Raw genomic sequence first — 27,310 nt, forward strand, 5'->3', positions numbered from 1 at the left:
CAACTAATCAAGAGTGATAAAGTCGCCAACGAATGAGAGAAGGTGTTTTCAAAACTTATTGATAAGTAAATTTTACAGGCTAATGTCCAATCCCATCCTTGCTATATAGGACATTTCATATTATTTTCGTGTAATTTTGAATATTTGTATTCTTGTTATTTTTATGTGTTTAAAAGTAAGTAAGTTACAGGGAGTATTTTATGTTAATTGTTTAACATATTAACCTCACAAAATGTCGACAAAACAGGGACATGTCAACAACAGAAAAATTGGTTTACACTAAAAAAAAAACGACAATCTATTAATTTTTATTTTTCAAATAATAATTTCTAGCGCCTCTGCAGGGGGGATCATACCATAAGGGGATCTATCCGGTACTATTCCTGCAGGGCTCCTTTTATAAGGCCTGAACCTAACCTAATGTAAAGTAAGCATTAAAAATGCATTTTTATCAAAAACATGTGGTCCACATGCATTAGTAAAGAAACCGCCAAAAACATATCAACATAAGACTGTAGTCATAATACCATTAAAATAAAATTCGATATTTTGTCAATCATGGGCACTTATACAATATAGTCGACAAAAACTACATACCAACAAGAAGATCAGAGTTCAATTTTAAATTTTCTTTCTACGAATATTTATTCCTGCTTTTTAGTGTCCAAGAGTATGTCAAATTTACCACAAAATAAACAAACTTTTAAAACAAGCATTTCCCTCTTAAAATTTAGTTGGCCTTTATTATCCCCCCCCCCCTTCTCTCCACCCTCCACTCCTAACCTATTTTATAACTTAACCCATCCTGCTGTTTTGGAGATTCAGGGTAACATACACAATAAAGGACCACTCTTAAGATTTTATCATAGAGGGTTATTAGGAGGAGGAATAAAAGTACCTATTTCAATTCAAATGAAAAATGGTCCAAATTTTACAACTAAGTGTTTTTCATTCACTCAAAGTGACGTAAAAATTGAATTTTAAGCTCCTAGAAAATCTCTACATTTTGAATTTTCTGAATTGATTTTGGGATAATGATTTATTTTTACTATTCTAATATAAATATTAAACCATTTTAGCAAGGCTCGGTAGCTGCGTGTAAGCCTTAGTGAAATCATCATATTATAACTTTAAAATTTAGCTGGATGTCTAAACCTGTTCCAATACAAACAATTCGCCTTTTCGTTTTTTTTGCACATAAGCTGGTTAAAAGTTGAGGCTTATGCACGGCTGTAGATCCCTGCATTCTAGCATATTTTGTAAAAGTTGCGCCATTTAAAATTAGATTTTTCTTGTTATTTACTTAAGGTCTAAAGAAGGTGTATCAACTATTTTTTTTATAGCTAGCCGGTTCTTTTAGTAAGTAGTAGATGTAAAATTTTTCATAGAATTCAGATATGCAATCGGTTTTTTTGTAGACCTCTTATTTTTTAAGTAATTTAAGTTTAAAAAAAAAAAAATTAAGTCGATTTTAAGGTACTAAAATGCAACAAAAAAAAGAAAGAAAATGGTCATTATGAACAAAAATAGTAAGATCTTTAATTTGACACCTTACTTTTTCAATTCTGTCAGGTAATTATTGAAAAAATCGATTTTTTTAAACCCACGAGAATAAAAACTTTGAACTTAATTTTATTATTTCACAAATAAAAAAATATGGGTTCATATATACCATTAGAATCAGAAAAATATTACGAATCCATTGTAAGCAAAATTGAAAAAAAAAGTTTACAATATAGTATATAAACTACAATAAAAGGAATTATATGAAAATATCATATTATGTTGTACAGGCAACGTCTTAATTCTTCAATTGAGTATAAAAATGGGAAGGGGGTAAAGAGGGGGTAAAGAGGGGGTAAAAAAGGGAAGACAATAGTGTTGTCTGAACAAAAAAAATAATTGGCCATTTCTGTAATTTTTTAATTTTTTAATTTTTTTCAATTTTGCTTACAATGGATTCGTAATATTTTTCTGATTCTAATGGTATATATAAACCCATGTTTTTTATGTCTGTTTGAGAAAATATTTAGGTCTAAAGTTTTTATTATACCGAGGTTAAAAAAATAGATTTTTTCAATAATTACTCAACAGAATTTTAAAAGTAAGGTGTCAAATTAAAGATCTTACTATTTTTGTTCTTACTGACCATTTTCTTCTTTTATTTTGTTGCGTTTTAGTACCTTAAAACCGACTTAATTATTTTTTTTAAAAACTTAAATTACTTAAAAAATAAGAGGTCTACAAAAAAACCGATTGCATATTTGAATTCTATGAAAAATTTTACATCTACTACTTACTAAAAGAACCGGCTAGCTATAAAAAAAAAGTTGATACAACTTCTTTAAGCTTAATGACTATTTTTTGCACTAACAACAAATTCTAAACAAGTTAAATTTTCATCTATTTTATCAACGTAAACAGTTCTGAAGGTTTTTAACAGAAAAACTAAAAATAAGTTTTTTTTTGAGCTCAGCTGCTGTATATTGAGCGTTTGTTGTCCGATTGATAGTCTATATTAGGTGTTGCCCTTGTACCCAAAGTGCTATAAACATTATTTTGAATTCATTGGCTGAAAAACTTTAATTAAATCCTAAGCGGGTTGTATAATCTAGCAGTATCTAAACATGAAAATTACACGAGGGGTATTGTTGTTTATTATAAATATGGATGAATATCAATTTAAATTTCATTGTCTTGTACTTTATGCCCGAAACAGACAGACTGATGAACGATCAGAAATGTTCACTAAAAGAGTAGCTTCGCTCTTAAAACCTAAAGTTAAAAATAGCACGGCAAAAAGTGGCTACGTACTGATTTTTAAACCATTAAGAAGATGAAAAGGCAATGCTTATTATTCTTACATTTTTAAGGGGATACTACAATATTCTGATTTTTAACAATAATATGAATTCTTACCACTTTTAGTAAAATTAAGTTTGTATAGAAAGGGACAATCATATCGATAAGTAGCGCATCTATAACTGATAAGAACAAAAGAGAAATATTTAATTATTTTTTCAGAGGAATTGTAAATCACTAAATATGACAATACTAATAATTATATGCGGAGCTTTTTTCTGTAAATGGTTCAGGTATCCTCACATAAAATATTTACTGGGCCTTTAGAACCCTCACTGCCAAGGAGAACCATATCGGTACACAGGCATATAAAAAATTACATTCTAAAAATAAGTCGATTGGTTTACCTTTTAACCCCTTTTTTGCTAAGATTTCCATAAAAATACATAACTTAAAACTCTCTCTTTTTCTTTCTTTTCCCCCTTTCCCAATAATTTTGTTGTTTATATATGATTGATTAAAATCGCTTAACTTTTTACCCCATAGCGTAAATGGCAGAGACATGAACATAGAATCAGAACAAAATTATTTTAATGTCTTTTTTTCTTTAAATTTTTCTTTATCAATTATTGAAGCAGGCTATTTGTGTTAATAAAGATTTTTTTTTTAGATCTTTAACAGGTTATATAATACAGGGGTATTGCAATTGATGATAAACTAATTTTTATTCCTACTAATAAATAATAAAATGGCGTCTTCGAAGCTTGAAAATATTTGATTGATTTTTCAATACAATTGTCTCAATTTTTGTATATATATTGGTTGTTGGCTATCTAGCGAAGTAATCTTACAGTTTTTACATACTTTAGACCTTTTTTAGTTTCTTTAATATCATGAAAAATGATTTGTTTAAGAAATGAAGGTTATCCAACCCAAAATAATCTATGTAATGCCAAGGTGGGAGGGGGCATTAAACTGGAAAGGTTTTATAGACACGTTCTCTTATTCTTTGGCTTAAATCTTTGGGAACTTGATTGGTTGGTGCAAACTAGCAACGATTTGAAAACTGTAGTTTCCACAAAAAAAGTGTTTTTGTTTATCATAATTGGGAGTGTACATCAATTTATCGCCCATAGAAGCACACACGCTGAAACACATACACACACAACCAAACACTTATAACTAGTATTTATAATTTATTATAATCTAGATGAGAAATTTATTTATTATCATGAAATTGGTTTAAGTATAACCTTTATAGATCTAAAATATTTTTTGGTTGCACAGCTACTCTATAACTAGGGTCTGTCCGTACGTCACTCATTCCAACTAAGTTGGCTATCATATCTTATACTAGCGGCTTTGCCCCTAACCTCTAGGGGATCGGCGGCGGAGGTAAGGAAAAATAGCCTAAAACCACCATGAGACATTTACAATGCTTCCCTGAAAATTAAAACTTATCTGGACCCGCAATTTCCGAGATCTTAGACAAAAAATCTTACTACTTTATTTTATAGGATTAATTCTTTTATTTCAAAAACTGTAAAAATTCAAAATACTGTTTTATCTGACATAATTCTTTTTGTTAGAATGTTGTTGCTGCGCAGCTATTGGACCCAATTGTTCTTGTAATTATTCTTGACCGCTGTTTTAACAAATTATTTTCATAATACTTTTTCTTGTCTTTTATAATTCATTGTTTTAAAATTTTAAATTTTGCAAAGCCCAAGACTACTAACTGATGTAGAGACAAGGATGATAACTTCCAAAAAAGCAAAACTCAAATTCAATATAAAACAGTCTTTTATACGTAAATAATTCTACAAAAAAAAAGCATTTAAAGGAAGGAAATAATTAGTGCAATAATTCGAAAGATTAAATACCCCCTAGCCGTATCCCTATAAAATGTAAATAAAACACATTTCGAGCCCTTACAGTGAGCTCTGTCCTGGCCTGAATGAATCTATTTTAAAGAGGCGCGAGCCCTGCAGGCTCCCTGAACTATTAATTAATCTTATCTAACCTAACCCAAAGTTGAATGACAGTTAGAAGAAATTACAAATAATACCCCCAAAGGCCAGAGAAAAAAAAACAATAAAAAAGAAACAACTAACCACAATTGAAGAAAAATTATGCATTTAAAAAAAGTGTAGCAAATATTAAAATGAACATACACTCTAGAATAGATTAAAACAGCGCACTTGGATTTAAAGCAACGGGTGTCGGAAAAAGATAGCAGAAAACCCGCATTATTTATAAAAACTTTTCGTTATATGGTTTAAAAGTAAAAATGCGTGGTCCTGTTGCTTACTATAAAAGGTTAAATTTTAGCTATAGTCGTATATTGTTGAAGTAACAGCACACTTTTTGCGCATTTCTGCGCATTTCTAATTGTTACAAGAAACATTAATTCTTAATACTTTCTTGGGTATAATAATTTGCAAATGTTCTGGCAACGTGTATCCGAAGGAACGTTGAAATAATTTGAAGTTGAAGCATAAAAATATAAAAAGTTTATATTTCACAGCATGAAGTACAATGAAATGTGTAGCAGGGCTGGATATAAACATTTTTTGTAATTTTTTTCAGGGGTGTATATAATATATATTGTTTATTGTTTGTATACTCTCTAGAACTCAAGTAGGGTCATAGTAAGAGGTCTGAATAGCTAGGCCAAAGTCTGAGTTTGACTATTATGTCTTTTCTTAAATGTAGATAAAGTCACGGCCTTTTTCACTAGTACTTTGATGCTCATATTTTTTAACTAAATATTATCGGCTACACCCTTAGCTTCTAAAAACTAAATCCATTTGTAGAGGAAACGATTTAATAGCCTAAAACTATCCAATGAGACATACTAACCTAGTTGAAATAAAGAACATATTCTTGTGGGGTGGGGATGGTTATATCGCTTGAATGAATTTGACCGAACAATACGCCAAAAGCGTAGAAATTGCCTTCGTGCAATATGAAGCTTTTCTGAAAATCTGTTCATGGGATTTTATTTGACAAGTATTCACACACATACACACAACATACTACTTTTGTATACAGAATTAATAACTTCTTAATGGAACTCTAATGAAACAGCAAAAGCTTAAAGCCAATCTTAAAGTTCAGATGAATGATGAAAAAAGTAATTAGAATCAACTTAATTTTCGAATTATAAACACTTTCGTTCAGGATATACATGGGTAAGTATAAATATATTTAAAGTGAATATTTTTCTGGTAGTTATTGTCTAAAAACCAATAATTCGCCATTTTTTTGGTGCCAAAATTGATTCACAGAAATTGAGGTTTTTAAATTTTCCAAATCGGCCAAAGATCGAACAAGATTTATTTATATGGGTTTGAAGCGGCCATTATATTTAGAGTTGCTGTGCTATTAACAAACAATAAGAAGAACTACTTTGTTTTAAATAGTTTGTACTATGCATATTAAATAGTATAGAATACTTGATGTGTATTCACATCCGCTTTGTGCTTCTTATTAGCAGAAAAAAAAAGAGTGGAGAGTCTATACCATGATAAAGTTCAAGCAAAGGTGGAGGAGCAGTTTGTGCTGTGTTAATAATTCGCGTTGCTGATTATTTAATTATGTGATACATGAATAAATGTTAATTATGACAGAGGAAAAACAGTCGTCAATTTAGGTTGCTAATATGGAACTGTCTTATTGGACAGTTCTTTAATTCAGCAGGTGGAGAGGGGATAGTGTAAAGGGAGGGGATGAGGGTTATCTTTAGTCCAGCTCGCTGTGAGTTTCACTTTAATAGAGAACATGAAAATCTTTTATAAGATCCAAGTAATAATAGATTCTTTGATACATGTGCGAAAGTGAATGCACAACGAAAAGAATACTAGCAAATGCTTATTACTTAAACTTCTTTTCTCTTTCCTAAATTTACTTTTAGATGAGTATTCTAATAAACAAATAGTCAGAGATCTTAAGGGATAAGCCAAAAGGTCCATACATTGATGATGTATATCCCCAATTATGATAAACAAACGTGCATCTTCTCTTAAATAAAAGTTGCACCAACCAATAGACAAAACAGTATGAATGCATGAGGTACAGTTAAAGAAAGTCACCTTGTTAATCATAGAGATTTGTTATTGTGGTGGAAAAATGAGTAAAATAGTCCTTCAAAACGTTTTTCCTAAGGGTGGTGTTGACAACCCTCCCATATGCCTAGGTGGTAGATTTAGATTTCCAGAATAACCTCCCCTGTTTGAAGTATAACTCTTGGTTAAAGCGTGAGCGCGCAAATTTATTTTCACACGAGATGCAGCTAAAATAATAAACAAGGATGATAACATGCATGAGTAGCGATACACATAAATCAAAACAAACATATCCAAGAAAGTATCACCGATATACCGACAGAAAAAAAATCATTAAAGATTTGATAGTCATTGCTATGAGAAATATTCACAAAAACATTAATTTGTGTATCTTGAATATCAGCTGAGATAATATAAATTTCCCTACAGCGTTACGGACGGACGGATAGACAGACTTAGTTGGTATTTAAAAAACATTAAAAATACCAAAAGAATATATAATTTGGGATAATTTTTTAGAACTTGTGAAGCTATAACTATCAATTAATGCGTAAAATAGAGATTCTTGAACATGAACAAACGTACAAGAATATATTAAAAAGAAGGTTTGCTCAAGAAAAAAAATGCATACACGCATTTGTGTATGAAAATCATTTTTAATTTATTGGTCTTGCAAGTAATAGCGAGAAAAACTTTAGAGAATGAGATTTTTTGACCATGGAACACCTCAGATTTTTTTAAGACATAAAAACTTTAATGGGAACATAAGAAACTTTACTAAAAAGGAGAAACAGATCGGTTCAGCGGTTAGCAAATTCCTCCGCTTTAGATAGATGAAATGAGTTGAAAATCTGTAAAATTACAACTTTTTTTCATTAATTATAAAATGTGTCAATTTAACAATTTGATACTCTAAAATACAAAGATGCCATTTATTTAATATGTCCAACAAAAGACACTGAAAATGATTAGAAAAATAAAATCAAAATAAACAAAGAATAGTTATTTATCGCATCGTATTATAGACAGCTTTCCACCGAAGGCCAGTGTTAACAGTTAACAAAATTGATATTAATTCTATGATATTTATTTTAACCTTCGTGGAAAATTGTCTATAATGCAGTGATTTTTCAGTGTGGCTCAGAACTGTTTCTAATCCAGCGGATCATTTTCGAAGCCATTTATTAAGATGTTAGAAGCTATTATGCTAAAAACTTCATAAAAATTATCTTGGCTGATATTTAAGTAAATAATAGGTCAAATTTTAGAATATTTATCCCTTTCCCACCTATCCCTCTGAAATTTTAGTCAGCTATAGTATTCCATCAAATGGACGTATTTTCTTTTCATTAATAACACAATTTCCCACATAAACATGAAAAATGAAGTAAAAAACGATTAGGCCGAATATTTTATATTTTTCTGAATTTATTAATTCTATAAAAGGACGCTTTAAAAAAAAGTATTTTACTAATGATACAAATCTAAAAAAGTTTCAGATTTCAAGGGATTTTTAAAAAAAAAACCCATAAAAAATGAGTATAGTTATAGATAAACATAACTATTTGGTTCATTTTTGAAATAGGTTAACCTACATATATTTTTTATAGATCATAGATTATTCTAGCTACTTTTTTGCCGTTTCAAACGCCGTTAGTTCCTGAAAAATTTCAAATTTAAAACGGGGTAATAAATATGAGATAAGATTTCAAAATATTCGTTGAATTTTTTAAAAATTGCATTGAAAAATACAATTTAATCTCTAACCCATTAGGACTCACCCCAGTTAGGTGGAATAATAGAAAAATCCCCGTTTAGGGGCGCCCCCTTAACCCCCCTTCCCCCCCACACCCCCATCATATTTTTATACAACAATAGGAATTTCTATAATATATACAAGACATTTCCCCTTTATTCCGTTTTACATTTAAAATTTAAGTACACTTTTCAAAAGCAAAAAACTGAGCCAAAGCGGAAAAGCGGAATAAAAAAGTTGAATTTATTTATGTTGATTTTTAGTCGCACAAAAAAGTTTCCCGTTCCTATTTCAAAGGTTTTTTTACCATAGAAAAATACAATTAAATATATTTTTATATGATAAATATTCAATTTTAGACATTTATCAATATTCAATCGAAGCCATAAAAAAAATGCAAGGCTTTTTAAAACCGTAAAAGCGAAGCAATTTAAATCTGTTTTTTTATATATAAAAAATATAGGTTAAAATTTGTTTAACATATACTCAGTTGTACTGTTAAACGTTGTTATGACATTAAATTAACATAAGACTACATCAGACTGTCGATATTTTATTTGTATTAACGCCATACTGTCGACGTAAACATGGTCCAACATGTTAACAAAAAAAATAATCCCTTGAAATTACATTTCGAAAAAATGCAAACATTTTTTATAGAAAATTTCGACATAAAATGCCCATTAACATTATTGGATGTATCAGCAGTGAACACCTTTACTAGAAGCCACATTGTCGACATATTGACTAGCCAAAACCATTACAGGACCAATAGTGAGCTTTCTTATCCGTATATCATGCTTAAGAGTTCGATATCTTCTATACTGATTTTATTTATCCATTTTATGAAAGCTTAAAATAGGTCCCGTAATGGTTTTATGCTATTAATTTGTTATTTTTAAGTCTTGGGATGGTTTTGTGCTATTTATCTGCTCCCTTCGAATAGAGCTTCTAGATGCTAGGGACGCAATTGCTAGTTCATGGAACTGACAGACATATTATACAGAAAAAAAGTAAAAGTATGAAAAAATTAAAATTATATTTACAATTATAAATGGATGTATAGAGATAACAAAAAATAAAATATTTGATATTTCCGAATTTTAATTTAATATTTATTATTAAAAGCATTGTGGGAAAGTTGTCTAAAACATAAAAGGATGTTCTTTTTTCATGAAAAATATACCTTTTTAAAGCCGGATAAAGGATTCTTTTATGACAGCGAAGCTTTCTACGTTTATGGTGTTTACTTATGTCCGTCCGTCTGTGACGGATAGCACTGTTCTTGTAACACTTTAGTACAATCTGGGAACCGTAGCCTCATAATGCCTTTGACGTGAATTTTTATTGATTACTTAAACGATGAGAAATAAGGTTATAAGTGAAGTACAACTATGATTACGCATTAAAATATCCATTATAATTTATTAAAAATGCTGTTACTTTTTATTTATTTGGCTTACTGTTTAATTTTTTTGCTAATATTTTTTTGGATTTTGTTATTCTTGTTAAAAAATCTCCAAAAGAGTCTGCAAAATAGGGAGGGAGGGGGTGGGGGGTAAAATTGGCAAATATTGTTCTTTATTATTTTTTTTTGTGAAAGAAAAATTGTAAATTTTGATTGTTTGTTCCATAATAGAGGCACTTATATGAAAGAATATGAGACCAATAAGTTTTTTAAAAGGGTAACTACATCCAAACTTTTCTATTTTTAGATTCTCCAAAAAAACTAGAATATAATTGAAACTAAATTATCTCTAACTATTTTTCATACATTTTGTGCTCATTTTAGTTTAGGTTTGATCAAAGGGACTTGCTTGGTAGATGTGGGTTTCTAGCATTAATAAAAGTCAAAATACAAAATATTGAGTACAAAAAAGTAAATTTTCAATGTTATAATAGTTTAAAGCCTGTATTTAACAAAATATTGATGGATTAATAACTTTTCCCTTACATTATATTTTTCAAGGGGGGGGGGGAGGAGGGAATAATTTTCGAATTTTTCCTTTTTTCTATTTAATCTCTTAATGTCTCATTTCGAGGGTTAAAATTGTAAAAAAAATCAGCAAAACTTCTGATATTTAATCAACTCTTAGATAATGAATACAATATTTATTTATTTTGGTATCTTTATGATAACTAACAAGAATAAAAACATCCACAAAACCAGGCTTCGACAAAAATATTAAAATTAAAGAATTGCATCAAATACAAGAAAGTTATTATGATATGTTTTTAAAAGTCTGGACACAAATTCGATGTAAACGTTAAATAAATCAAAATTTTAAAACTAAAATTTGCATTTCATTAAAAACTTTTTGCTTTGTTTTTTGCCTCATAATCACCGACTTACAGTGAAAAAAGTTTAAAATTGTAAAGAAACAAGGACGTTTACGATCAATTGTAGCAAAGTTTAATTTTGAAACAAAACATTAGTAAGAGAGAGAGAGAGAGAGAGAGAGAGAGAGAGAGAGAGAGCGAGATAGCAAGCATAGATAACTAAAAAGATCGAAAGACAATATTTTGTTCAAGACAGACAGATAGCCAGATGTATAAAAGTACAGACAGACTATTAGAAGGACTGACAAACATAGTTATAAATAGAATAGCTTCGCTACTAAAAAGTTGAAAATTTGCTAAAAGTTTGAAATAACAGTCTCTAAATTTAAAATTAACTTGAGAATAAAACTTTCATCGTAGTTAAACTTAAAACTGGCACAAAATTGATCAGTTTTTAAATTAATATGCTGTTTAATTTTTTTTATTAGTAAAACCGCATGTTTTTGTGCAATAAAATAATAACATTTTAAAGTTTTTATGACAAAACCTGTAACTTTTCCACCTAAAGAAATTGATATTTGTTCAGTAAGATCCCGAAAACGGCTGATCCATACAGCCTACATATGTCAGGTTTCATGCTATTGTTGATTTGTTAACCCTTTACCCGATGACGAGAAACAAATGTTTATTTAAAAATTGATCTTTTTTATTCTTGTGAGAGATAACCATTTTTTCTCTAGTTGCCCGACGAGTTTTTGCGGCCGAATCTAACCATTTTTAAAGCCTATATAGACTTGGAAATGACTTTAGCTCTGATATCACACTTTTTGCTCTGCTAAGCCAGCCAGTGACACATAGTTCTTGAAAGTAAAGGTCGTAAATTAAAAGTACTACAACCAACAAAAAGAGTTATGTATAAATAGCCCCTAAAGTATCCAATGAAAAAATACTTTTTAATCTTATATACAGGGTGCGCCACATAAAACCGGACTTTTTTTAAACGGTCATAGCGTCAAAACTACTTGACCAATCAGGACGTTTGACCCCACTATAAAAAGCTCAGGTAATGAACTTTTAGCACAAAAAAATCTTTGGACGAAGATGGGCTCATACTCCAAGCTGGCCGCTCTTATGTTCAACCAGGCAGATTCGAAATGCGCTGGTGATATAATCTGGATTCTCGACTAGGGCCCACTAAATCGGACCTCAGACCATCTGTAGATGAGGTAGAGTTATATAACTTGCTGGGGATACTGTTAGATACATAAGTAAGACACTAGAAAAGATAGACTAGCTCTCTATCTAAAATGGCTTAGCTGTAATACTTCGGCAAAGTGAAACGTGGCAGATTTAGAGATGTCAAAAACGTCAAAAATCGTGTAAAATCGTGAAAATTTCTCGGTTCTCGACGTTAAAGATCCATATGGAACTTAAAAACTCATTTTAGACTATGGATTGCGCAGACAACTCTAGCTGAATCTTCATGCCATTTCCAAAAAGGTATAAAACGTCGTTCTAGCTCAACTGTGGTCCAAATAAAGGTCTCCGTGTCAAAGGGTATCTTGAAAGTTGGGTGAATTTGAATCCTGCGGTTACTCACGTTCCTAAGGAAATGTGACCTCCCAGCAGCCCGATCTTAATTCAATGGACTTTTGGGCCTAGAGCTACCTTGAAGCATGCACCAATAGACGTGCTTATACCACAAAGACCTCCCTTATTGCCACTATCAAGGAGAACTTCGCCAGCTTGGACAGGTACATTTTGACCTGGCACTGCCGGCGGTTGAAGAGTTGGGTAGAGGCGGTGATTGATGATGGCGGAAATTTTATTCAATGATCTAATAGTCATATACCTAGTTTGCTTCCCAGTTTTTTAAATTTAATAAAATCTTTTAAATTGACGATTTTATGTTAATTTGTATACAATTTAGAAAAAGTCCGGTTTTATGTGGCGCACCCTGTATGTAAATTGACTAATCCTTTACCAAAAATGACATATTATATTTTTTTCTATATATTGTTTCTATAATACTGAATAAGGTGTGTTTTATCTAAATAATGTTAGCTTATCCTTGCTGCGCTACTGTGAGCCTTCTCTTATAATGAAGCTTTACATAGGTCCAAGAAGAGTTTTAGGCTATTTTGCTTTTAGATCTAAGTCATTGGATGGCTTGAGGCTATGAAAACAGAGTTCCTAGATGCTATGGGCGTAGCCGCTAGTTTAGTAACAAGATGTACAGTAAAACTGAATTATAAGGGTATAATTTTCCAACTTTACTGTTATTTTTCCTTGAATTGAACCAGAGACATTTGCCTTTTACTGGAATTTGGACACTAACACATAAATACTTTACAAGGGAATCTCGAACACTTGGTTTTATAAAATGACGGATTATCTCTAGGTAAATTGAAGATAAATTGATACTTTTTTATAGTATCAAAGAGAAAGAGGGAGAGAGAGAGAGGGAGAAAGATAGATAAATAAAGAGAGAGAAGGAGAGAGGGATTTAAGAAAGAGTTTTGTAATAAAAATACTTGTATATTTCCTTAAAGCACAGTGTGAAGCACGTTACCCCCAATCCCCTTGGTCTTTTTGTAGTGTTTTAACTTGGATTAGGTTTAGGTAGAGTTAGACACATAGAAGCCCTGCATGTTCAGATAGGCTCATAAATACTTTAGTGTGCTTGAAAAAAATCTATATTCTATGATCCTGAAGCTTAACTCTTTCATTCTTGGTTGAGGGAGGGGGGGGGGGGGTATATATGGTCCCCAAATATGTTTTAAAGGATTGTTCCAAAATACTTTTGGTCATATGGTGGTACTTGAATAGGTGATAAAATGATTCTATAATTAAATAAAAGGATTTTTTGCCCAGACAGTTTAGGCACCAAAATAAATAACAGCTTTTTTCGCCATTGTTTTGTCTTAAAATTAAAAGTATTTTTCAACTTCAAGACGGTTTTTATAAGGCTTAGATGATGGCAAAAAAATATTAATTTTTCTATCTTTTACTGATCTTATTACTTTAATGTCATTATAAGAATAGCGATAAATGGAAGAAAAAAATAGTAAACCTTGCTAAAAGCATTCTAAGCATTATGTCGATAATTTGTCAGTAAGAACCATTTTTATATAAAAAAAAAATACAATTAATTTAAATTATATAACTTTTTTTCTACAATAGCTTTTGTCATGTACCTTTTTATATGTGAATACATTTCCCTGTACATTAGAATTTACCTTTTTTGCTATTAAATCGTCTATCATTTATCTATAATTATAAAAAGCAAGAAAAGTTGTTTTTAATGCATTATATTTTAGGGGAGTGCCGTTTTCTTCAAAACTTGGATTTCTTGTGTGTTTATTCATTTAATCATTACGTGGATTTTTAGTAGCGCAGCTACTACATATTGAGGGTAGTTCGTCCATATGACCAAGCTTTGTAAGATAAATTCTAATTTTACAATTATGCTCATAATAAGCACTGCAATAGAAAGCCAGCTATATTTCTGATTTTATTGCTTTGAAATCCATCAACAAACAAGGATTTATATTCATATTACAGGATCAGACAGACAGATCCTAATTATATAGTAGATGTGGTAATATTCTTTAACTAGAGTTGGCTCAATATAACTATATCGCTATTGGCTAGTTTTCTATAAGTACATATCTATTTATCTATTTCTCAATAAATCAATTTTCCTCCCCCATCATTACTATCTAAAAGAAAGAAGTAAATATTTATTAATTTAAATGATTTAAAAAGATTTTTTCAATTATATTTTTTTCACATTACCATCACCAAAGGGTTAATATGATTAAAATTTTAGTTTTAATATTTTAACACAAAGGAAATGTCGCCACAATCGAATTCTTTTAAAATACAGTTTTCTTAGATTTACTCTATTATGAACGCATATTTTTTATTTATGAAAAAAGGATTAAATACTTCAATGTAATTCAAATATCTACATGAAGTGAAAAACATAATTCATTCCATAAACAAATAGAATAAAGGTCTTATCGCTTTGGTCAATGAGATTTTAATGAGGATTATTGGAGCATTATGAGTTTTAAACATTTTACCATTGGAAGACTCGAGCTCATATATAGACGTTTATTTCCTATATAGATCTGTCATGGATCTTGATGCAATAAAGCAGGCCGTTTTGTGAATGTTAAAAATTGGAAGATTTCATTAAATAAAAGTAATCGCAAATATACTTAGTAAATAATGATCGTCTAATAATGTAATTTCCCTTTTTTCAAAATTTAATTTAAAATAAAATTGACAAAATTTGGTGGATTTTTAAATTAGCTTTCTCGTGGATTTTAAAAAAAAGTTTTGATTATTTTATTTGATGAAAATAGACACCTTGCTGTTGAATTGGCCCTGTAATTTTAACGGTGTGCATTGACATCCGCATATCATTGGAACCAAATTGTGTTTTATACTCGCAAAAAAAAACTTGATAGCCTACAAATAAAAGAGAGTATTAAAGAAGCATAGAGGTGGTTTTAAGCTGCTATAATAATATGCACTTTTGATGATATAATATTTAAGTAAAAGAGTAGAATGGGGTCAAAAAAGTGTATGTCCCCACCACGTGAACACTGTGACGACTTTCAATTGGGTCTTTGAATATCAGCCAATTTCGTCGGAATTATTAACACAACCGAGTCGCTGTAAAAGAGCAGAAAGCGGTTTGCTTGCATACGCATATGTGGAGGCACACCGTAATTTTAACAATTCTTTTTTCACAAAGCTTCTAGTCAGATTCAGGTGTAATTTCTGATACATAGCCTATAGCATATTAAATATATTGATAGAGTGAGGAATAGATAAATAGATGCAATAAATGATGGAATAGATTGATATATCTATAATAGAAAGATGGATAGATATGGACGAATAAATAGATGTATAGATGAAAAAATAGATGGATAAATCAATTGATTTTTTTATCAATGGATTTATAAATAGAAGGGTAGATAGATGATAAGATGAAAAAATAAAATCAAGGAAAGCGAACATTTTCAACAATTGTATCTCATCGCCCCTCATCATTTCTTTCTGTTCTGTAGTTTATAAGGTCAACGAATTCAAAATTTTGAATAAGTTATATGTACAAAATTGTATGAATTAGGAATCAAATAAGAATTTTACATTCACCCCTTTTCATTGAAGTTTTTTTTTTGGGGGGGGGCCTTGGTAAACATGTTGACATATAATATCAATGGGGTCATTATGTCTTGGGGTGGTTTTATACTATTTTTATACTATTTCCCGTCCACTCCTAGAGGCTAGGGACTGAGACTCTAACACTCTTTCATTTTTCACGTTAAATTACCTGCAAAAAATTAAGGGTTAAATTATTATGAATATTTCTGGCAAAAATTTGCGTGGATTTTAACTTTGCATATAAATTCCATGACAATTGCAAATAAGGAGGGATTAAAATGTTTCTAAAAAATTATGTTTTAATAGTAGCAAAGCTACTCTATTTGTGGCCTTGTCTGTAACTCCTATATGTCTTTATCGTTTTCGTTTGGCTCTAAACGTTGGATACCTTTAATGAATTTTTAAACGTTTCAACTAATAATTTCAATCTAAAGAAGGGGAATTCTTGTTTATCATCATGTAAATCAATTCATCGTCCATTGTCTTATCTTTTAAGATCCCTGACTAAGATGTGAATAAATCTATACCTAATTATCCAATACCTGTATCCCTGGCAACACCACTAGAAACAAAAGAGGGGGAACAGAGTTATGGCTAATACCAGGTATTTTCCTTTAAACATCCTTTTCTTTAATTTACATTCAAAATTTAAATAAAATATTTGTTTCACAAGAACAATTAGCTTCATGAGTATAAAAACAGGTTAAAACATTAATGATAAAAATAGAACTCTAAAGTATTTAAATTAAAGGTATAAATTATTTAATCATAATCAAAAACGAAAGCAAATTTTTATCATTTATTGTAAAAAAAAACTATGCATATGTTATTTTAGTAATTTATATCATTAATTTTTTAATATTTCATTTGTAAGTAACTTATTTGAAGACGTATTGCCAATCACTCAAACGACCCTATTTAAAGAGTAACTTCGCTGCTAAAAATGTCTCCAAATATGCACCCTATACTCACCCCCCCCCCCTCTTCCCATACATTTTTGGCACCCTACCCCCTTCGCTTTCATTTTCCACCTGTATAACGGCGTTAGGTGGTCTTAAAAAAGGGTCATAATTTTTCTCATAATTTACATTAAGCTAAAAAGTGACTGTTATTCAGAAAAAAATGGCTTTAAACTGAATATCTAAGCAAAAGTGGCTTTTAAAAGATCGAGTTATACGTTTAAGTAAAAATATCAAAATAAGTTATAATGTCGCCGTAATAAGTAGGCAAATTAGTTCTTATTATGGTATATTGTTAATAGGTCATTTATTACCAATTTTAAAAGATGCCATATTATCGATCTAATTAAAATGAACGACAATTTTTAGAATACATATTATTATCCTACACATAAAGGTAAGAAGGCAATTTTTGAAATAGTTTTATTTTTTCAAAAGTCATTTTTAGTCGTATTATCAAACTGTTCAAATACTTTTCCAGTAGGGATTCGAAACCGATTAATATCCGCAGAATTAGAACCGGTTCTCAGTAATACTGAAAAATCATGTATATCATCGTATTATAGACAATTTTCAATGAATACTAAAATAAAATCCTTCCACCTATTGGGGCTAACAAAACTGGTTTTAATTATTTTAATATCCGTGGAAAGCTGTCTATGATACGATGCTTCAAATAACTTTTCTACCAATAAGGGAAATACAAATTATCTTTTTTTCTTTAATAGTTTTATACTCAGTTGTTCGCGGAAACGCAGTTATGATTTCAAACAACTGTTCCTAAAACCAGGGCTCGGCAGCCGCATTTAAGCTGTCAAGCTAAGATCGTCAATTTTCCATAAATTGCCGAGCCCTGTCTAAAATATATGGATTTTACTCACGATTAATTTAAATTTGTATGACAACTTAAAAGTTATCAACCCTAATCAATTTTATTAATCTATATCTAGTAAATGAAATAATAAAAATTAATTGACTAATAAAAATAATCAAATATCAAAGGTTGCTAATGTTTCCATAAATGCCATAATTTGATAGTAAATTTAAACATTAAATTTTATGTCATTTAGATAAAGATAGAATAACATTTTCATCGTGCAATTTGTTTTCTATAAAGCTTTGTCTCACATTCTATATAAACCCTCCACATAATAGAAAAAAATAGCCAAAAATATAACCTTAGAAATTTGTTTTCTATAATGCCTTGCCACTTCTAATATATAAATTTCCACAGAATAACAAAAAACTGGTTTAAACCAATACACGACTTTCCTTAGAAGTTTTTAAATAGCGAAGCTACTTTATAATACCAAGATACAGTCTGTGTGTGTGTGTGTGTGTGTGAGTTCATGTTGACTAACAATAGAAGTAGTTATGGTTGTAAAATGCAAAACGGTTCTATAAGATTTTTTGTATATGTAGTTTATTTATCATAATGGTTATGCCTTTTAAAGTGAGAAGGTTTTTTAGAGCAAGTATTTCTCTAATGTAACCAAAGTTACATCCTAAAATAGCATAAAAATCGTATACGTTTCTTCATCAATAAGAAAAATACAAGCTTCCCCAAAAATATATATGTATATGAATCCACGAATACGACATCCTAAAGTACAAAAAACGCATAAATAAAACTTTTAAAAATATAAAAATTAAGAAAAAGAACGCGATTTTTTTTTTGCGATTTTGTGTGAAGGGCAAAAATGTATTAGCATATATGCACTATAATGCATCTGTATGTTGTCAAAAACTGATAACATTAACATTTAAACTATTCTTTTATATTCAAATATTCTTTTTAAATGGATAGAAAAGATTGTGATTATGTATTCAATTATGGGTGTTCGGAATTGTTTTGTAGGAGGTGTCAAATCCCCCACCCCCCACCCACCCTAAAAAAGTGTGATTGGGTAGTCCACCCTAACCTTATTCACCCCCTGACATAATCACGTGCACGCCAGTGTGTCTAGGAATGTCCATTTAGACAAAATATACAAAGTTTTTAAAATCAAACTAAATTGTTCAAAGACAATACAAATGGTACCTGTTGCTGCAGCTATGCCAGACGGTAGACTGGCATATTAACACATTTAAAGAATAACTTCTCTATTGAAAAATTGGTAACAAATAAAAATATTCTGCGAACGCCACTGCATTTATTTCATTCCCTTCTAAATTAAAGTAAAAATATACAAATGCCTAATGCGATTATGCTTATGAATTACAGCTCAAATTAGCTGAAACACTATCCTTCAAGTAGCAAAGCTAACTTATAATTAACTTTGAGCTTGGAAATTGACACCTAATTGGTATAGTTATCTTTTATTATATTTGATTAATAATCCCATATTCTTAATCTTAATAAAATAATTTTCTTATAGAAATTTTATGTAAATATTAAAAGAAATATAAAAACTTGTGGCTGCAATCCAAATACTTCAATTGGGATGTAATATAGTCTAAAACCATAACAGGACCTATATTAGGGTTACCAAACATAGAGAACTCAATCAGTTCATTGGTTAAGAAGATCTTAAAGGACAAAAAAATGTTGAAGATTTTTTTCTCACAAAACTTGTATATATTCTTACTTATGCTAATTATGGAAGCAAAACCTTTGAAAATTTTCGGCATTAATTTCAAAGTCTCATTAAATATTCATAAGGATTTCTTATTTTAGCTAGATTTGTTTCTAGGGCTTGTTTGTCTAGCTGTCTGTTTGTTTGTATGTCTATCTGTTTGTAGTTTAACAGTAGGAAGTTTGTGTGTTTTTTAAAGAGGATAAACAAATGAAAAATCATTAACAGACAGACAAAGTTAGTTGTGGAATAAATGGTCACTGGCCAGGAGAAACTTAATCTCAAACAGCAGCCGAGAAAATAACTTTTCTGTTATAAAAATTAAGACTCCTCCTACAGTAGAAAAATGGGCGGATAAAATAATTTGCAGATGTAATTGCGGAACCTCGTAAAAGTGTCGAACTATGACGTCAGAAAAAATTAACAATTAACCAATGAGAGACCGCTATATATTTTACCATTGGTCAATTACAGTGAATACTGGCTTCTCATTGGTTAATTGTTAATTTTTTCTGACGTCATAGTTCGACACTTTTACGAGGTTCGTAATTGCGCATTGTTTATAGAAATCATCACAAAAAGTTTCAGCCGTCTATCTTGCATATCACCAGAGTAAATCATATAATAGCGTTGTAACATGAGTTGTGGAGCAGCTTCGCTACTAATAGGACAGAAAAACAATTTTCACAAAATATGAAACTGAGATTTTAATGGTATGATAAAAATAATCTTTCCAGTTTTTGCTAAATTTTTTGAGGACCAATTTAATCCAGGAAACTGAGGATTTAAAAAAACCACAAGTTTTTTTCGAACCTGTTTTTTACAGGGTTAGCAAGAATTAAGGGCTTTGATTTATCTTTTTAAATCATATTGGTATGAATTTATGAAATAATAAATAGATAAACAAACCGGTTGATTTACGTAACCGCGGTCCGCAGCGCAATCAAATTTGATATTTGTACCTTCTTTTAACAAACATAAAAATTCACCCCTTTTCCCTTTCATTCACATTTTACATGTATGTTAAATTATTATCAATTGGATTATAGTGAAAATATGTTAATTAATTCAAAAATCATTCAATTTTAAATCATATTAGTTCGGATATTTTTTGACTGCCAGCTTAGAAAAGGACAAATATGTTAAATATAGCACAGCAATGACATAGTACTGTAATTAAAATAACAATCATAACCTAATGATTATAAAGTAGATGCTCTACTAAGATATTAGGCTTATAGATGACATTTCTATAAGAAATACGCTTCGAAACCGAACAATATCCCCTTGATTTAAGAACCGGTTCTCTGCCATACTGAACAATCATATATAGCATCTTATTTACGACAATTTTCCACGAATATTAAAACAAAAATCATTAGATTAAAACAAAATTTTGTTAGTCCGGGCCTTTGGCCCCTCGGGCCTAAAAAACTGGGTTTAATCTTATAATTTTTCATTTTAATTTCCGCGGAGAGTTGTATATAATATGATGCAAGAAATAACTGAAATTTAACTTTAAATTTCAAATTCACTTTAATTGTCCGAAAAGACTGGAATTCAAACATTGTACTTGTATTTTTTGAATATGTTAATTTTCAATGCTTAATTTGTCATAGCTTTAAAATATTTTTTAAATATCTTTAATTGCAGAATTTATTAAAATATAATTCATTTTAAAATATTTTTAAAAATGATAATTTCTAAGGCGATTTTACGCGTAGTATCTCTATAATTATGTCTTAAAAGTAAAAGCAATTTTACGATAGATATAAAAGCGTAATTTTAAAAATGAATTCTAGTTAACCTTATTACATTTTTAGTGCATAAAACTCATGAGACAATCAGATTTTTGCAAACTAACAAGGATATACTAATTACATTAGCAGAATTGTTCCCCAGCTATTAGTTTCTCTAGCCACCCATCCTTTACATGCTTTTATTATTCTTTTAATTTCAAATTTAATTGCTTATTTCCGTTTAACTAAAGCTCTTCCTTGGAGTGTGCCTACGTTACAAATTTAAGTTTTTAAAGCAACAATAGTAAAAAAACAATAAAAAAGTATATGATGATTTTTTAGACAAAAAAGTATAAATAATGTGCAATTAAAGTAAAACAATTTATGAATTTTTGCTAGTAAAAAATGTTTTTAAAAAACATACGAATTTCTTTATTGAAACAATTACAGGATAATATTGCTCATTTCTTTAAAAGAAAAATACTACTTTTTTTGCTGTTTAGAATAATATTCATCTTAATTAACCCATGGCAACCAAACTTTTTTATTACAATTGGCATACCATTTATTGCGTCTGTCTGAACTCTTTTAAACAATTAAATCAATAAGTGAAATTTTATTTTTTTACCTTAAAAAGATAACAAAATTTAGTTTTTTTCAGTTCTAAACTTCTATTTGGCTCAAATGTATAAAGGTATCAACTTACTTTTGTAGGTAAATATCTACATTTTTTCAAAAGTAGTTTGATATCAACTATGTCCACAAGTCCCAAAAGGAAAGTATTAAGAATTTAGCATTCTCGCAGTTTAGAAGAAATTGCTATACATGAAATGAGCATGAAATTGTCATACACAGTGATTTATTGACAAAACTTCTTAAATGTAGTTCAGTAAATAAATATGAAATAAGTGTCGTCTAATGAAATTATTAAAAATGAAAAAAAAACTTACCTTCAGAAATGGTAAATCACAAAGTATATTTTCACAAAAATATTCAAATTAATGTATAAAATTAACAAATGTAATCTATTATTAAGTTTATCACTGTAGAAAATCACTGCTTTATTAGGATATGTATCTTTGGATGGCAAGGGTTAAGTTTTAGAACTTGTTATATGTAGCGTTCACCTCATTAAAGGGTTAAATTAAATCACCACAAATTTTCTTGGGTTTTTACATTTTTCACTATTTCATTTTTGCATATATATGTGTAGGATTTACTTTTCTAGATAATGTAAAAGTTTTTTTTATATTTATTTTCAAAAAAATAAATAGATGTTGATGGTAATGTATTTTTACATCATCTGATTTCCCAAAAATGATAAAAATTGAATAATTGTTGTGTATTGGGGCAGAGAAAAGATTACTATTGGTTCAGCCTCCGCCACACACACACACACACACACACACACACACACACACACACAGCTTTTTTGCGGAATTTCCATTTCCATGATTGTGTTAACCCTTTTTCCACATATTCGTGTATTGTTAAATTAGCCAAAAAGAGGAGCGAAATTTAGAGAAAGAGGGGTCAGGGGGAGTTTTAAGAGAGGGAGACAAAGCGTAAGAGAGAGAGAGAGAGAGATTTGGGCACCGATTTATCCATTTTTTGTTTGATTTTGCTTCTCTTTTACCATATTTTTGTCTCTCATATTCTCTCCCCCCTCCCCCCCAAATTTCTCTTTCCGTATGAGATGCTTGAGAATGTGAGACAGATTATTAAAAGGGAGGAAAAGGGGGTTTATTGGAGGAATTGAAAGTAGACGGCAAAAATACAATTATCAATAATTTTTTTTTACAATTTTTACATTTTAGATTCAGTTTGTCCGTTATTGAAGGGGTTCTATAAATCTTTCCGTCGATTTTAAACGATGCATGGCGACCTCTTGAATATAGACTGCAAACAAACCTTAAAAGTCTGTATTTCAAATTTTTGTAGCTATCTAATAATCATATTTTTAAATAACTTTTTTATTAATTTGTTTTTTAAGGAATGGTAACTTTTGGAAATGTGTTATAAGCCTAAAATCTCCTTGAGACGTCTTTAATTTTTTTCCCTATTTATCTCTTAATGTGCATTGTCGACTTGTCTTTATTATTACTTTGCTGTTTTTTTTATCATGTACTTTTTTAGAATTAAAATGTACATGAAAAGTGTCAAAAAGGCAATTTTACCTATTCTTAACTGTTGGTATTTAGTTTGGTCCCCTCAAGGGAGGAGAGGGGAAGCTATATTGCACGCATTACAATTGCGCGCCCACATTTTGCACACACACACACAACTTAGAACAACCACTTTAATAAGCAAGTGTAGGGGGAAGGAGGGCAGGCAAAGACAATTGAAAAAGAGGGTGGGCAATGGAGGGGGGTAATAAAACGAGGCTGGGGTGTGTTTTTCGTCCCCCCTCGAAATTTCGCAAAACGGTGCTATGTCAGTTGAATGTCGTGACGGACAATATGCACACACACACATGCCGCGCTATATTTGGGAGAATAAAGGAAAAATTAAGTAGGGAGGAAGGGGGGGGGGGAAGGGATGCTTCCTGATTGGCGAATATAGACAATTTCTCGTGATTTGATTGGTGTGGCTGGCTGGAGATGGCGGGCGCTCTATTTTTCCTGACTATATTCTTCTATATGGATGGATTAGATATCCACAAATATGAAAACTCTGGGCCGGGCAATTTTTCGCACTGCACGCAGTTGCGGTTTTCATACAGAGGTGGCTTTTTCTTATAACTAGCGAATATGCCATTTTTCTTTGGGTAGGAGAGGGAGGGGATGTTATTTTTTTGTGTAAAGGTACCATACCCAAAAATAGTTTTAAATTCCCTGGACTTATATGTAAAGGACAAAAGTTACTTTTCAAAAAAAGATAACAGTAATTCTTGAGTAATATATAAAAAAACTAATAAGAGAAAACAATCTAATGATAGATTAAATACAAATTACTAGCTTTATCTTTTTTGATAATTTTTATATAACAATACAAGCTTTAAATATGTCTTTTTAATCTATTCCATCTAAACCTTCCCGTCTCCTATATCTAAATAAAATTCCTTGAACATAAAACCTGTATGTTACCATAGAAATTAAAAGGTTTTGTGACTTTGTATAATGAACAGTTTCATATTAATTTTAAATTATTCATGATTGTTTGTTCTTTGTCTGTAATGCTCAGGGAACTATAGGGGACATTGGACTTCATATTACACTGGTATCCAAAGTTTATAACATTCATTATTCGTTGGCTCAAACTTTGGGTACTTTTATTTAATTTTGATTGGATAGTTTCAAAATAGTATTAACAGAAGGGTTAATTTTGTTTATCATCATTTGGGATGTATATCAATTTATCAGCCATGATCTTATCCCTCAAATGATCTCTGGTAATTTTCTAACATAAGACGACGAGGATAATTCCAAAAGCTTCGTTACTTTTAGTCTATTAGATGTTACCTGCATACTTGTTCACAATCTAAAAGAAATTTAGATTCAAAGATGTTTTCCCTCAAAGTGCCAATTGAGCACTAACCTCTCCTCTCTTTTATTAAGAAACTAGAGTTGGCTCGATATAATTATCTCCCTATTGGCTAGTTTTCTATATGCATATCTATTTCTCAATAAATCTATTTTCCTCACCCGGCATTACTATCTAAAAGAAAGTAAATATTTAATAATTTAAATGATTTTAAAAAGATTTTTTAAATTATATTTTTTTCTTTACATTACCATCACCAAAGGGTTAATAATGATGATTACAATTTTAGTTTAATATTTGAACACACAAAATGTCGCCACAATCGAATTCTTTTAAAACAGAGTTTTCTTAAATTCATTATATTATAAGTTAAAACTTTCTTTTTTATTATTAGAAATTAAATACATCAATATAAGGTAAAGAGCAACATGAAATTAAAAAAAGGAATTTATTTTTAATAAAGTAAAATAATGGGTCTTATCGTTCTGGGCAATGAGAGTTTATTATGGATTATTGGAGCACTATGAGTTTTAAACAAATATTCCTTGGAAAATTTGAGCTCGTTTATAGACATTTATTTCCTATATAGATCTAACATGGATCTTGAAGCAATTAAGCAGGCCGTTTTGTACATGTTAAAAATTGGAAGATTTCATTAAATAAAAGTTATCGCAAATATACTTAGTAAATAATTTGAATATAAGAGAGTCGGGTAATTTCATCCTATGCACAAACCCCACTGGAAGCCCTAACCCAGCAGTACCTATTCCTGCGGTACCCTTAACCTGCGGATCTACCAAGAACCCGTAACCTGACCTGAAGGAAGTAATAACGAACAAACAAAAAACAATCTTCCTTCTTTTTAAATTGTTCCAAAATAAGGTGTATGTGTAAGTGGGGGGGGGGGGGTGTTATATTCTCGAATAGACACTCTTATGGAAACCGTCGATTCAAGAAAGTCAGCTTTTTACTAGACTCCAAAGTATTTGAAAAATTTCGATTCTGCACACCTCATACCCAACTTACAAACACTTGTGCGCACAGACACACACAATATTTCTACCACCAACAAACGTGCACGCACACAAACAAACAAACAAACGGACATGCCAGACAAACAAATAGACATGGCATGCAAACAAACATGCTAGATGCCGAGTTATTCTTATTTTTCGCGTTTAACCCTTCATAGAGTAGAACAGTCCTTTATTATAATATTATTTTTTCTCTCTCCAGATATTAGATGTTTTTGGCGGCTAATTTCTTTGCATTTTTAGGTTTATAAAATAAGATATACATCATATAATTGACCCCAAACTTGAAAGAACTGTTTAAAAGTTTGAAATCAATATTTACTAAATAAAGTAGAAACTTTTTTTGGGTTAATTCAAATTATCTCGGAAATAGTTGCTAATCAGTTTTGCTTTTTATAATTTAGTAATTAAATAAAGTTAAAGTTTTTGTCTGAAGCAAAGTATCTCTAAAAAAGGTGAACTAGGGAATCTTCATCCAGGTTTGGACATGGTTTTGAGCTATTTCTTTAAACACACACTCCCACTTAGATTCATTGCCCTTAACAAATAGGGTCAACAAAAAGTAGTAAAGAATTTTAGTAATTGGTAATATTTCGGTCATCCTCCATATGCAAACCATCTTTTATAAAAAGTTTAACCATTTTAAACTGTCAAAAATAAAAAGTCTCATCTGTTAATTTGAATTAAATAAGGGGATGTAGGATGGAATGCATTTACCTGAAACAGGTGCAAAATATATATGATTTAAAGCTATGCAAATTAAAGAGTTATGCTTAAAACTTTATGCAAATAAATTAGTTTATTTTTGGTTAAATATTCCAGAAACTATTATTACAACATAAGAGACAATTAAATAATTTTCACATTTTAAAGTGTAATTAATTATAATCTTTATTGTTTGTATGGACTTTAAGGGATGAACAATAAATCCATATACACTTCTAATGATAATAAATAAAATTACTCCTTCTTTTGACCAAAATTATTAGTTGAAAAGTTTTGAAGGACACTGATTGTTTAAAACCATCTAATTAAATTCAACCAAAGTACCCAGTGCTCCCTTCTTCCTTGATTGTTTGTTTACTATTTTTAGCATATTTCTTAGTTTCAATGCTTTGAAGAAATTTCTAACTAATTTCATCATTTTCTTATTTCTTGTTGACCCCTATGAAAAGGGTGATTACAATTTGGGCCCTAGAAGTTTTCTTTGGATGCCTCTATTTTTAAACATTTTTTGGTGACAAATTAATTGATATCGGCTCGTCTTTAATGGGCAAAAAAGTCTAACCGATATCTTTACCTTTCAAAACGATGCTAGATGTGAACACAAAGACAAAATTCTACGCGGTCATACAACAATTTTTACTTTATTGTATAGATCAACAGAAAAAAAGTAAAACGAGAGAATAGATGTAATGTGGGAGAAAGAG

At 30.2% G+C, this 27,310-nt stretch overlaps 1 protein-coding gene across 13 annotated transcripts in view; it reads right to left on the reverse strand.

The window, feature by feature from the left end:
- Window positions 1-22,731, reverse strand: part of LOC145326329 (zinc finger protein castor homolog 1-like) — a 116,864-nt gene extending 94,133 nt beyond the window's left edge. For all 13 annotated transcript variants that reach the window (XM_080169631.1, XM_080169628.1, XM_080169636.1 and 10 more), the window contains exon 1: window positions 22,314-22,731. The gene's annotated coding sequence lies outside the window, so the exon portion shown is untranslated. The remainder of the gene's footprint in view (window positions 1-22,313) is intronic.
- Between the last annotated feature and the right edge of the window lie 4,579 nt (window positions 22,732-27,310).

This window comes from Acartia tonsa, chromosome 8, assembly GCF_053477335.1.
Source record: "Acartia tonsa isolate MP-2025a chromosome 8, ASM5347733v1, whole genome shotgun sequence".
Taxonomy (NCBI): domain Eukaryota; kingdom Metazoa; phylum Arthropoda; class Copepoda; order Calanoida; family Acartiidae; genus Acartia; species Acartia tonsa.